Source organism: Podarcis erhardii (assembly GCF_964252035.2).
Source record: "Podarcis erhardii genome assembly, chromosome: 9".
Lineage (NCBI taxonomy): Eukaryota > Metazoa > Chordata > Lepidosauria > Squamata > Lacertidae > Podarcis > Podarcis erhardii.
The window spans coordinates 23,598,655-23,612,919 of NC_138512.1; the positions used below are offsets into that span (position 1 = coordinate 23,598,655).

The following is a 14,265-nucleotide window of genomic DNA, read 5'->3' on the forward strand; positions in this document are numbered from 1 at the left end:
AAGGGCTCTTTTCAGCACCCGTAGCGATGACTCATTAGGAAGTGGGAGAGATGGAGGAGTGGAGATTCACTTGGGGCAACGCCATTATTCCAAGAGGCTGCATTCCCAAGCCTCTCTCTGTGAATAGTGAATAAACACAGATGGCCAGCGTGGTGTAGTGGTTAAGAGCGGTAGACTTGTAATCTGGGGAACCGGGTTCGCATCTCCGCTCCTCCACATGCAGCTGCTGGGTGACCTTGGGCTAGTCACACTTCTTGAAGTCTCTCAGCCCCACTCACCTCACAGAGTGTTTGTTGTGGGGGAGGAAGGGAAAGGAGAATGTTAGCCGCTTTGAGACTCCTTTGGGTAGTGATAAAGCGGGATATCAAATCCAAACTCTTCTTCTTCTTCTTCTTCTTCTTTTCCATTCTTGGCAGCCTGCCATGGAGGTTGGTTTTTCTGTTGCCTGACAGTGGGCAAAGGTGATTTACTATTATAACTGAGTAAATCAAACTCACTAATTTAGCCTAAAGTAGGTGGCATCCATAGCTGGCACACCAACATAGTCACCAACTCCAAGGGGCCAAGGGGTCTTTGCCCCCTCCCCCAAGTTGATGGGCATTGCAATTCAAATGGTGTTCGTCCACTGAGTCATGTGGTCAGTTATGCAGGGCAGGGCTTACTTGGGCCCCTCCCAATATTTTATTCACACTGAGTAGGCATGGGTGAACTGCATACCCACATTCCCTTCCATGCATGACATCAGGTTGAATTTTATTTGCTTCAGCCCTCCTTCATAGTCAGAAGTGAAATCTAATATTGATCAGCACTCTCTCTGGGCACAAAAGAATAGGGGCACCTTCTGCCTACTGAACCTCCAGCATCCCCTACCAACAATGGCCAGGAGGATCTGGATTTGTGTAGGGCTTAGACATTTCCATGGAGCAGCTATTGATTGCGAAAAATTGGAAAAGTGGTATTATACCGACAAAAACAGAGTGGCTTGCCAAATTATTGGAGTATTACAATATATCCAAAACAATGGGAGAAATTGGAAGGATCTCAAAAGAGAAGATAGACAAGGACTAGAAGGCGTTTAAAGGATACTTGCAAAATCATATTGAAAAATCAGAACTCCTATTAGAATAAACAAGTTCCGTTATAAATACTGAAATACTAAATAAGATGGATAACAATGTGTAACAGAAAAATAAGTAGAAAATTGGTTTAAAAGTGTGTGAAAGAAAGTAATAGAAGTGGAAAGAAATTGCAACTGAGTAGATTGGAAGTCTAACACAAGGGTGGAGTGAGGGGTGGGGGATGGTGGTGGGAAAAGGAAGTATCTGTGGGATTGAGTGTGGGTATGTATGAATATTTTTAAGGATTTTATGAAATGTATGTTTGTATATTTGTAATATGTATGTATTAATGTTGAATTATTTTAATAAAATATTTGATTAAAAAAAGAAAGACATTTCCATGGAGCAAGTGGGGGGCAATGACATTGTTTTTGTGTAGATATGGCATAGGAAGAGGGACTCAGGAAGCTGTAGTAGAGAGTCTTGCTAGCTGATGAGGCTTTTGAAAAGGGGAGAATAGAGCTCCCCACGCACAAAAAAGCTCTCAGCTGCCTATCCTGTAAATCAACAGATGTTATTGCACTCCAGATGTTGTTCCACTATAATTCCCATCATCCTGACTATAGGTCATGATGGCTGGGGTTGATGGAGGTTGGAGTCCAATAAAATCTTGGTGCCCCCAGGTTCTCCATCTCTAATGCAAAGGAAGGTAAGTCCAACTCTTCCACACATTTTTGGAAAGGCTCCTGCTTTCCATGAAAGCCCCACCCATTTTGGCAACAAGGATTAGTGGTTCCATGAAGACACCATTAGTTGGGCTGCCTCTATGCCTGCCCTCATCCTGACACTCAGAATGTGTAGAACTTTACCCTTCAGTAGTAGCAACCCAATTCCTTGCTGTTGCCTTGTAATAGATTCAAAACTGGAATCCCAACAGTGCTTAACTCCATAAATAATAATTAGCACCCCCGCATCTTTTGCATTAATCTGTAAACAATGCTAATCCAACAGTGAATCAAGAGAAGCATAAAATGTCACCAGGTGCTATCAAATACAATGCTATCAAATATAATAATAAATTCAAAATCGGGGGGAAAGATCAATAGCATATTAAGTCTTTAGCTAAGATAAGCAAGCCTCACCTCTGAATGGTTGACTGCCCTCTTTACCTAACTGTAAATGAATTTTAAAAATTCTATTATGACATATGAAGTAGCAAAGGGGAAATCCATTTCCATCTCTTTCTAGTTATGTTCAATCCTTTTTTTAAAAAAATCCATATAACAGCCTGTGTCTGAAATGATTAAAAAATCAATAACACACTCCTTTTTTTGAGAATGGTGTTTTGATAACCTTTCAACAAGTGGTGTTCTGGACATCCTTCACCACTTGCCTGGATGCATTATCTGTAATTGTCTTTTAATAGACTGAGACTAAATTATTAGAAAAGAATTGCATCACCAGGGAGTAAGGGTTGTCAGATACCACTGAGATGTAATACATCAAAAGCTGTTGTGTTCAGCCTTATCTCACGGGCTGTTTGTTTTTAAGAGACATATTCAGAAATAAAAGGAGCTTTTGACCCTTATAACCTATTTTGGTTTCGAATCGGTAAAAATAACGAGTGCAAATCCGCATACAGTTCTATAGAATTAATTAATCAACGGCAACAACACCATATTGGATAAAGAGTTCATAACCTGAAAAGGAGATAATGCAAACTTTCTTTCAAGCCAAGCATGCATTTGGTTGTCCAGAAACTAATTAAAAAGTTTGCTAGGAAAAGCTTTATTTTAAGAGAATAGATGGAAAAAGGCAAAACAAGTTGTTTACTGAGTTGTATCAAAGCATTATTTTTTTGTTTCTTTTTGCTTTGTCCAAAATGACTTACTGGTTTCACTAAGGGTATGACCAGATGTTAAGGTCAAGATGAGTTTGGCTCCAAACATGACAGCTTTGTATTAATTTCTCCTTTCTTACCAATCTCAAGTTGCCCTGCACAGTGAATGTTTCTGCAACCCATCCATGGTAGCCAATGGGAGCAGGGCAGAAAAATGCACCCTGTGACACTCTTGGAAGTATCTATACCTAAATGTTATGGGAGAGAGGAAGAGGAACTTGACATAGGCCTGCCATTTCAGTGGCAAATTTCACGTGCACAACATCAGAGTCAACATAGTCCAGCATGTGGTCTGATAGCCCTTGTTCCCCAGACCAATCTCCATCATACAGAATCAGAATCAGAAGAATCTTTATTTGCATCAGCCACTAGCCATAGCAATAAAATAAAATACAATGTACTGAAGAAAAAAGTAAAAACTTAACTACACAAAATACATTGCGTGGACAGGCGGAGTCCCCAGATCCCGAGTGGTCCCCCCCGTCATGTGGAATAACGACTCTAGACAACGTGCTATGGGATTAAATTGGCCACAACTTTATTAAATTTCAAATGTGGGTAGACCTTGGCTCAGGCATTGGGCATTCTCCCTCCCTAGTCCCCGGCCGGGGACCTAGGGAGCATCAGGGTTATCCAGTGTGTGTGGGGGGGATGGGCCGGCTCTGGAGAACATATGTTCAAGCAGAGATAGCCGCCCCCGTTACGCCGCCGCAGGGGAGAGCAATGACGACCTTTCGGCGTACGGCCAAAGCCTCCCTTCCAAAACCCCTTTAACGGGGAACCCTGGTATCGCCGCCGCAAAGAGGAAGGATTCCTTTAAAGGATTCCGCCCAAGGCCTGATACCGCCAAAGTTGTGACGTTTTGCTACGGGAAAAGCGAAACCTGCCAATGCAGGGAAATTCCTTTCCGGCCCTTTAACAGCGACCTTATCGTAGCAGCGCCCGCATACCTGTGGAGACAGGTTAACCTGCAAAACCTATGAAGAAAAGTTAACCTGCAAAAGAAGACATTAACTGAGGGTGGGTAGGGTGGGAGAAGCTCTGGAGCCAAGTGAGGATTACCAATTAAGATCCACCCTCTATTGTGTGGGCAGGTAATCCCTCCCCTTACCTGGCCTGGTTTCCCTGGCAACTCTTCCCCCAGGTGGGATTGGACAACTCACTGGGGTAGGCGGGGACCTCCAGGTATCCCACCTGAGGGAAGGCAAAGCCTATGCTGATGGGGCCACTCCAGATCCAGGGCTGCACGCGTCCACGCAAAAGGCGCCCCCCGTTTTAAGTGGGGAGCGGTCATTCTGGAGATTTACATCAATAATCAAATACAGTGGTACCTCTGGTTATGAACTTAATTCGTTCTGGAGGTCCATTCTTAACCTGAAACCGTTCTTAACCTGAGGTACCACTTTAGCTAATGGGGCCTCCCACTGCCGCCACACCACTGGTGCACAATTTCTGTTCTCATCCGGGGGCAAAGTTCTTAACCCGAGGTACTACTTCTGGATTAGCGGAATCTGTAACCTGAAGTGTTTGTAACCTGAGGTGTTTGTAACCCGAGGTACCACTGTAATAGATCTTATTGTAACTGCCCCTACTATATATTTTTTGCAGTTTTTGCTGACTCCGTCATATAACTACATAACATCGTCATACCTGGATAAAGCATAAGGCAAAATAAGCAGTGGAGCAGGCCTGCTAAAACCAAATAAAGTGATGCAGGGAGCTAGAATGAACCAGGAATATCAATGGCACGTGGAAAGGGTCGTGGGGGAAGCAGTGCCCTTTCAGCATGAGCACTGCCACTCAGCAGGGCAGGGGTGAAACAGGGCAAGGCAGCGGCAAGGTCAGGGGAGCTACCAGTTGGTGGCAGTGGCCTCACAGCTGCAGTGTACCTCTGAGATGTTGCTACCACCAACCCAGGGCTCCCCGACTTCACCTCCTCCTCAGCCCATTGCATCCTCATCCCAATAAACTACATCCCATAGTAATAAACAGAAATAACACACACGCACACCTGCCATTTAAAAGGCCACAGGTTGTTTAATTAGCCAAAGGCCTGGGAGAAGAGGTATGTTTTTGCCTGGTGTGTAAGGATATGTAACAAAGGATATGCCAGTTGAGTCTCCCTGGGGAGAGTTTTCCACAAGGTGCTGCTGGCTGAATCTTGGCCTAACTATGAACTCATTGAATGAAGTAAACAATTTTCTCAACATCATTTATCCAATTATAGTTTGGAACTGATACTGGCCTCCTTTACATGGCTGTTATGAGGAATTTTGAGGGAATGAATGTGATTACTGAGAGAATGTGTGTGATGATAAGTGCTATATATTAAGTGATGAATACAGATGATTGAGCATGCCCATCATCTAGTTAGATTACATGATTTTGGGATTTCTGTTTATATTTTTAATTAATTGCATCAATTTACTGCCTTCCTCCAAGGGACGTGGGTGGTGCTGTGGGTTAAACCACAGAGCCTAGGACTTGTCGATCAGAAGGTCAGCGGTTCAAATCCCCACGACAGGGTGAGCTCCCGTTGCTCGGTCCCAGCTCCTGCCAACCTAGCAGTTCGAAAGCACGTCAAAGTGCAAGTAGATAAATAGGTACCTCTCCAGTGGCAAGGTAAAGGGTGTTTCCGTGCACTGCTCTGGTTCGCCGGAAGCAGCTTAGTCATGCTGGCCACATGACCCGGAAGCTGTACACCAGCTCCCTCGGCCAATAAAGTGAGATGAGCACTGCAACCCCAGAGTCGGCCACGACTGGACTTAATGGTCAGGGGTCCCTTTACCTTTATCTTTACTGCCTTCCTCCAGGAGGTTGAGGCCAGATTTTATCCTTACAACAGCCCAGGGAGGTGGTGACTGACCCAAGTTTACACAGTGGACTTCACGACCACACAGAGACCTGAACCCAGATGTTCCTAGGCTAAGTGGAACACTCTTCCCACTAATTGACTTTATTTGTAACTGGATATACAATCCCAATCAATGGAATCATCTGCTCCCTGATATAAACTGAGCAGACCACAGGAACTAAAATGACATCTTATACATGAGCAGGATTCACCTTGCTCTCTAGGCAAAACTGGTCAATATGGTTAAAAGTAAGGGGTCATCACTGGGGATATCTTACTTCACAACCCCCTCCTAATATAAACTAAACTAAACTATCCAGGGATCAGAGAAGGCAAGGCAGAATACACAACAGAAGGCTGGACACAGCCAGGACCAAGGAGAACAGGAATCTAGGTTTCCTTATTGCTGGAGCCAGAAAACAAACCCAACTAGCTTTCACAGGGAGAGACAGGTTCTCATGCAGACAAGGTTTCAGAGAGACTGCAAAAGAGCCATCAGCTGTACTCAGAAAGTGGTGTTGAGTGATGGATGAAAATGGAAAAATGAGGCTCAAGGTGATGGAAGACCAAGCATATTGGGCTAGAAGAGAAATCCTATAATGTGTCTGTGAACTACTTGTTTTGCATCCATCATTGAAATAATTCCTGTTCAGATGAAGAAAGTTTCTCTGCCTGCTGCAATTAAACCTGCAAGGTAGGTTACGGAGGAGCAGAAATGAGTCTGTGTTGACTAGGCTCTTCATTCTGAAGATTCAGGCCTGCATTGCCCCAGAAGCAATTTGACCTGATAGATCATAAGGCGTGCAACCAGTGCTGGGATCTGAGCGATCATATCTCTTGTCTATCTACCCATCACTCGGAGATGGATCAAACTGGACTCCTCTTGGTCTTTACAGAGGCTGAAGAGCATCAAAAAGATAAATCAGCCTGATTGGCCTTAGGTTGGATCCCTCCCCACTTTTCCCTTTCCTAGGGACTTCTTTCTCCTGGGTAGCTTTTGGTTGTGATGCATCAATGAGTTGACTTTGGCTGCTTGGCTAATTACTTGCTCTTTCATCCCAAGTGAAGCCAGAACAGAATGGAATTAGCTGCTCAGCTCATTCCTAGACTGTGTGCAAATGACTACTCAGTTCTCCGGAGGAAGCATTCTGCCCTGGTTGCAATCTCCAGACTGTCTTCAAAGAAAACCCAGTGAAAAGCATGTTACAGAAATGTTTTCCATTCCGTTCCACGTCTGTGGTTGTCCTGTGCCTTCATTCTGCCTTGCGTTTCACTTGTGCAATGAGAATTAAGTCCGGGGATTTCTAAAATTGGTCCCAGAATTGCAACATTTGAAGATGGCAGCAGCTTGCAGTTCCTTCAGTTCATTTGTCTCTTTCTCCTCCTCTGCTTTATGCATGGATGAAAAACTGTGCATAATTTTTTTGGTTAAATTGCCTGTGACTGCATCATGATGTTTTACACACGCACCCCCCCCACCCCAGTATATGTGCATGTTTCTGTATTGCTTTCTTTGCTGTGTTTTATGCACATATAAACATAGTAACTGTGCATCCACAGACATCTGTAGACATTGGTACATATTTTTACTGATTTTTTTACAGTGGTACCTCGGGTTAAGTACTTAATTTGTTCCGGAGGTCCGTACTTAACCTGAAACTGTTCTTAACCTGAAGACCACTTTAGCTAATGGGGCCTCCTGCTGCTGATGCGCCGCTGGAGCACGATTTCTGTTCTCATCCTGAAGCAAAGTTCTGAACCTGAAGCACTATTTCTGGGTTAGCGGAGTGTGTAACCTGAAGTGTATGTAACCTGAAGCATATGTAACCCGAGGTACCACTGTACTCATTTTTATGTTAGAAAAGCTAAGATTTTGATGCTTTATTTTGTTTTCTAATGGGTCTGTGACCAGCAGTCAGTTTGTCTTAATGGTTAGAGTGTTGTCTATGATCTGAGGGAGAAGGGTTCAAATCCCCACTCAGCCATGAAGCTCACTGGGTGACCTTGGGCCAGTCATAGAGTTTCCGTCCATCTGGAATTTCCCAGACATATCCAAAATGCTGCAGTCGGCAGCAGTGTCGACGTGGAAATCAGGAAAATATCTGGGAAAATCTGTATGTATTTTGGCAGTGTCATTTTTTCCAATCTTTGGCCCCCAACCAACCAACCAACCAACCAACCAACCACCTCAACAGCTTTTCTGTCTGGATTTTCACTGAAATATGGCAAACCTATCCATTTACTTAAAGGTAAAGGGTAAAGAGACCCCTGACCATTAGGTCCAGACATGGGCGACTTGGGTTTCGGTGCTCATCTCGCTTTATTGGCTGAGGGAGCCGGCGTACAGCTTCCGGGTCATGCGGCCAGCATGACTAAGCCGCTTCTGGTGAACCAGAGCAGCGCACGGAAACGCCGTTTACCTTGCCACTGGAGCAGTACCTATTTATCTACTTGCACTTTGATGTGCTTTTGAACTGCTAGGTTGGCAGGAGCAGGCACCGAGCAATGGGAGCTCATCCCGTCACGGGGATTTGAACTGCCGACCTTCTGATCGGCAAGTCCTAGGATCTGTGGTTTAACCCACAGTGCCACCCGTGTCCCTAGTAGTAGTAGTAGTAGTAATATTGCAAATAGAAATATTAAGAATTCAGTTTCCAAATTCTCGGGGCCAAATTTGCAATGAGTATAGATGGACATCTGAAGAATGACACTGCCAACCACACTGGTAAAGATTCAATGCTGCTTCAGAGGGAGGATCTCCAGGAAAGGAAGACAAGAAATTTCAAAACAACTGCCCCTTTCTCCGACACCATACAGCCAGCCATTTATGATGTTTGAGAAATAAAACTAGCCTGTGCCATAAAAGGAGGTAATTATTATACTCAAAGTATAATGTCTAAATCCAGCCCATGGGAGGATCTTCCTCACAATGATGCTTTTGCTTTGTCAGCTCACAAATCACTGAAAGGCTGATAGAAATTATGCAGAACTCTTTGAGGTTCCAGAATGGTGTTTTAATGAGCTGTGATACATATCTCAAAATGTATGTGGTAGGTTGTCATGTGTGGACCTTCTATGGCTGTTTTCTATGATCTGAGGGAGAAGGGTTCAAATCCCCACTCAGCCATGAAGCTCACTGGGTGACCTTGGGCCAGTCATAGAGTTTCCGTACATCTGGAATTTCCCAGACATATCCAAAATGCTGCAGTTGGCAGCAGTGTCGACGTGGAAATCAGGAAAATATCTGGGAAAATCTGTATGTATTTTGGCAGTGTCATTTTTTCCAATCTTTGGCCCCCAACCAACCAACCAACCAACCAACCACCTCAACAGCTTTTCTGTCTGGATTTTCAGTGTTTGAAATATGGCAAACCTAGCCATTTACTTAAAGGTAAAGGGTAAAGAGACCCCTGACCATTAGGTCCAGTCATGGGCGACTCGGGTTTCGGTGCTCATCTCGCTTTATTGGCCGAGGGAGCCGGCGTACAGCTTCCGGGTCATGTGGCCAGCATGACTAAGCCGCTTCTGGTGAACCAGAGCAGCGCACGGAAACGCCGTTTACCTTCCCACCAGAGCGGTACCTATTTATCTACTTGCACTTTGATGTGCTTTTGAACTGCTAGGTTGGCAGGAGCAGGGACTGAGCAATGGGAGCTCACCCCGTCACGGGGATTTGAACCACCGACCTTCTGTTCGGCAAGCCCTAGGCTCTGTGGTTTAGATCACAGTGCCACCTGCATCCCAATAGCCATTCACTTACTCTCAGCCTAACCTACCTCGCAGGGTTGTTGTGAGGATGAAATGGGAAGAGGGGAACCATGTGCACCATCTTGAGATCCTTGGAAGAAAAAGGTGGTATATAAATGCAATAATAAATAATTATAACATAACATAACATTTGATTGATCAAAATTCCAGAAATAACAAATCGAACAATGGAAGATTCTTAATGTCTTGGTTCCGCTTTGGAAAGAGGACCAGATAATTTAGAAATCCAACACTGGAGGGTAATTTTGGAAAAGGCAACTCTAACCTCATCTAGCTGCTAATGCTTGCTTCCCCAGATGTTAGAATGGAATCTACTCCCTTCACATTAGTCTTAATAAGTAGAATGGTCTGCCTTTAAAGTTGGGGCCTGCTCACTCTCAGCAATTGGTGTCTGCTTTCCTTTTCTTCTCCCTGCCGGTTCACTTACAATGACACAAATTAGGGAAGCTTATGCCAGCACAAGAGGAAATGCTGATTGCAACTTTTCACATTTAATTAAGTAGGAAAAAATCATAGTAAAATTATGTTGGCACTGTAATATAGAAGACTAAGTTGTCAACGGCAACTGCAGCTTTGATCTTGCTAATTATAGCTATGTGAATGGATTTGCTAATTGTGGGCTGTTTTAATAGGATGTTATAACCTACTAAGTTGTGTGCGTACTTTTTGGAAGGCAGTGATTTAATGGTAATGTGAGGCGCAAAGAGGTTGGCACCTCTGATCTGCAACAAAGAGGGAAATTGCTCCCTTCTAGTCATGCTAATTGTATTGAGCAGGTGGGAGCCATGTGGTGTAAGCCAAAGGAAAGTGGGCAACAGGGATCCCATAAAACTGGAAGAAAAATTAAGAAAGGCAAAAGCCAATCAAACGAGAACATGATTTACTGATAGCAGTTATATGGAGGGGGGAAAAAGCAGAATCCCCAATGATTTTCTTCAGGGGAAATTGAAACCTACACACCATGATTGCAGTATGGTAGAACTTTGCATTTTACTCTCCAGGTGTGGAAAGGGTTGGGTCATATCCATGTTGTTCTTTGAATCATTTACTCTGCAGAGCTCCCAGTGATATCTGGGGAAGTATTCCAGAATAATTCAGTGTTTTGAGATTTCGAGTCTGAATGATTGTCTCCAGCATCCTTATTCTTGGACATCAATCACAACCTCCCTCCCGTCGCCATCTCCGACTCAGTTCAGAAAGACAGTTCGGAAAATGTAAAGTTTTGTTTGCCTTGTTGTCTTTTTCAGAAGTGAGACTGAAAAGAACAAGGCCAGAGGCTGGAGAATCTAAAAGCTATAGAAGGAAACAAATTAGTTCGCTTGCTGGAAGGAGAAGCTCACATCCTGAGCAGAACTGATGAGCTGCCAGCGACTGTCATAATGAAACATATCAATGCCTTCTGGAGGATTATGCCACCGACATCTTTTTCAAAGAGGCTTTTGAAAGACTTTTGAATAGCCAGAGAGGAGACAGATTGTTATTGCCCTCTTGTTCCCCTTTGCCTTGCTAATGTTAATGACCTCAGACTTTGCATTTCTCCTCCCCTCTGCAACTCCCCTCTGCTGAATAATTGAGAATGCATATACCAAGAAATCATGAAGATGTAAGATAGCCAGCACATTAATGATGCAGCACAATCCTATCACCGGGCTGAATCCATATGTTCAGAACAGAAAAGGGAAACTTGATAGGCTTCTCCACTCCCAGAGTGCCTCCAATCAGCACTGGATTTAGGGCAGTGTAGATGGTTCTCCTGCACAGAGTGCTGAGCCGAGGGGCCTCCCAAATTGAGAAGACCCATAGTTGAGAAGATCCATTTTGGGGTAGCACAGGGCGCCATATTGCAAAAGATTACCAAAGTCCAGGCCTGCTCCAGTTTTTAAGGTTTTCCCAGCATGATTGGGCCTTATAATCTAAAACAGGGTTAGTCAATGAAGTGCCCTCCGGATAGGATTGGACTACAAGTCCCATCTGCCTCAGCCAGCAGTGCTGATGGAAATTGTAGTCCAGCAAAATCTGGAGGGCACCAATTGGCTACTGTTGCTAAAGAACACTTATTTCTGAAGTGAGTTCTGGGATTCACTGAACTTTTCTAGAAACTAATAGTGGACTCACCTCAATAATGGAGGAAAAGTTTCACTGAAGGGCAGGTTGTCTACCTCTATGGACCTTCTCTGTGAGGAAGGGACACTAGTAACTGTAAAGTACACAAGCAGTTTGCAGAAAGCAATGATGAGGGCCGCTGTCTGGCTAGTGCTGTGAACAAATTGAGAGGGAGCCCTAGAACACTCATTAGTTTCCTTTACAACTTTGTAGGGGGATTGTTGACAGACCAATAAATATAGAAATGGTTTAAGTGATTGTGGCTGACCTTTAATTCCATTTAATATACTGTGATCCACATTTGAATGGGTATTCATGATTTCATGAGACGTCCAGTGGACTTTTAAAATGCGTTGGGGAGGAGGGGGTGAATGTTGTGGTTGTTTTTATTATGTATTTTGTGTTTTTATATTGTGATTTTATGTTGTAAGTGCCCTGAGACCTACGGGTATATGACAGTATACAAATTTAATAAAACAAAATAAATAAATAAAAAACAAATCAGCAGCAGCAACAACAATAGAGCAACCTTTTCATTGCTTCACCCATCCCGCCAGGAAGCTTTAACCTGAGTTGTGTACATAATAAGAGTCTACTGGATCAGGCCAATGGCCCAACTAGTTCAGCATCCTGTTCTCACAGTGGCCAATCAGATGCCTATGGGAAACCAGAAAGGAGGATCCAAGTACACAAGCTCTCTTCCCTCCTGTGACTTCCAGCAAGTGGTTCTCAAGAGCATCACTTCCTTCAGCTGTGAAGGCTGAGCATAGCCAGCATGCCTTGTAAACACTGATAGCTTCATCCTCCATGAATTTGTCAAATCCTCTTTTAAAACCATCCAAGTTGGTGACCATCGTCGCCTGCTATGGAAGCAGGTTCCATAGTTTAACCATGCACTGCATGACGAAGTACTGTCTTTCACCTGCCCTGAATCTTCCAGCATTCAGCATGTTGACCAACATCCAAGCTGCAGTTAAGGAAAGGGTCTCTTGTGCAGCTTTGGAAAGTTTTGACACAAAGTTGACCTAAGTTGTCAGTAACTGGCAAGAATGTAATGTCCCTGTTCCCATTACTTCGACAGAAGGTAAATTTGGATTTATATCATGTTCTCCAGCTTATTAGGAAGAGCAGAGTCTAAAGCCCATTTTGATGGATTATACAAATGGATGGTAATGGTAAATCATTCTTTTAGTATCCTTTTAGCATCTGCTGAATAGTGGGATAAAAGTGAACGTAGGTCTCCCTTTTTTTTTTTTTTTTTACTGTCTCGGGCAGAAGTGGAATAGCAATAAAATAAAGAGGGAAAATGGCACATGGGGCCAGTAAAATGGTAATAAAGATGCTTCTGATCTTGTTAGTCATACTGCAATGCTGGCAGGTTGCTCAAACCAGGCAAAATGTGCATTCAAACTTAAAACAGTAGCAAAAAGAGAAAAAAAATGCAGTACATCTACAATTCAATGTGTCTTGTGCATTTGCTTCTCCAATTTCCTTAGTCCCTATGACATAAGTGAAAATAGAATTTCTCTCTGTGAACTCCCTGGACCATACATAGAACAACCTTTGGACAGAGATACGAAATCATGACCAGGAGGACTCCACTCCTGCAATAGTCATGATGATACAAACGCTTTGGAACTGATCTTTTTCATGTGTACCCTACAAAATCTATATTCAATCTTGATATAATTTGATCACAAGATACTATAATCACAGTACCAAATTTAGTATAACCATAGTTTTCAGGACCCATGCTATTCTGGTATCTTGGGACCTGTAGATCAATAACTTCGGTAGGGCACAACATTGCCTACACTTGATGTAGTACATAATATGGTACATAATATATACATATTATTATTAAAAGGTAAAGGGGCCCTGACCATTAGGTCCAGTCGTGACCGACTCTGGGGTTGCGGTGCTCATCTCGCTTTATTGGCCAAGGGAGCCGGCATACAGCTTCCGGGTCATGTGGCCAGCATGACTAAGCCGCTTCGGGCAAACCAGAGCAGCACACGGAAACGCCATTTACCTTCCCGCCGGAGCGGTACCTATTTATCTACTTGCACTTTGACGTGCTTTCGAACTGCTAGGTTGGCAGGAGCAGGGACCGAGCAACGGGAGCTCACCCCGTCACAGGGATTCGAACCGCCGACCTTCTGATCAGCAAGTCCAAGGCTCTGTGGTTTAACCTACAGCGCCACCTGCGTCCCACATATTATTTACATTTAATTCCCACCTTTGCTCCAAGGAGCTCAAGGTGCCATACATGGTTCTCCCCATCTCCAACTTTACCCTCACAACATTCCTGTGAGGTAGGGCTACAATGAGAGGCAGTGATTGGCTCAAGGTCCCCTGGTGGGCTTCATGGCTGAGTGGCGTTCCTAATCTTCCTGGTCACAGTCCAACATACCGACCACTAGTCCAACACACTAATCTCTATAGCACAATAAGATGTCATCATGAGCTCAGTCGTCTTCTTTTTTACCCAGCCAACTTAAATACCAAATGGGAGCATCAAAAATGTTTTCAGTAGACCTGATTCCCACCCCCACCAGTGTATCTAAGTGAGCAACCGTTGC

At 43.9% G+C, this 14,265-nt stretch overlaps 1 long non-coding RNA gene across 5 annotated transcripts in view; it reads left to right on the forward strand.

The window, feature by feature from the left end:
- LOC309349697 overlaps positions 1–12,134 on the forward strand; it is a 230,293-nt gene extending 218,159 nt beyond the window's left edge. For all 5 annotated transcript variants that reach the window (XR_014160098.1, XR_014160099.1, XR_014160101.1 and 2 more), the window contains one exon: positions 10,828–12,134. This is a non-coding gene — a long non-coding RNA (uncharacterized lncRNA). The remainder of the gene's footprint in view (positions 1–10,827) is intronic.
- The last annotated feature ends 2,131 nt before the right edge of the window (positions 12,135–14,265 follow it).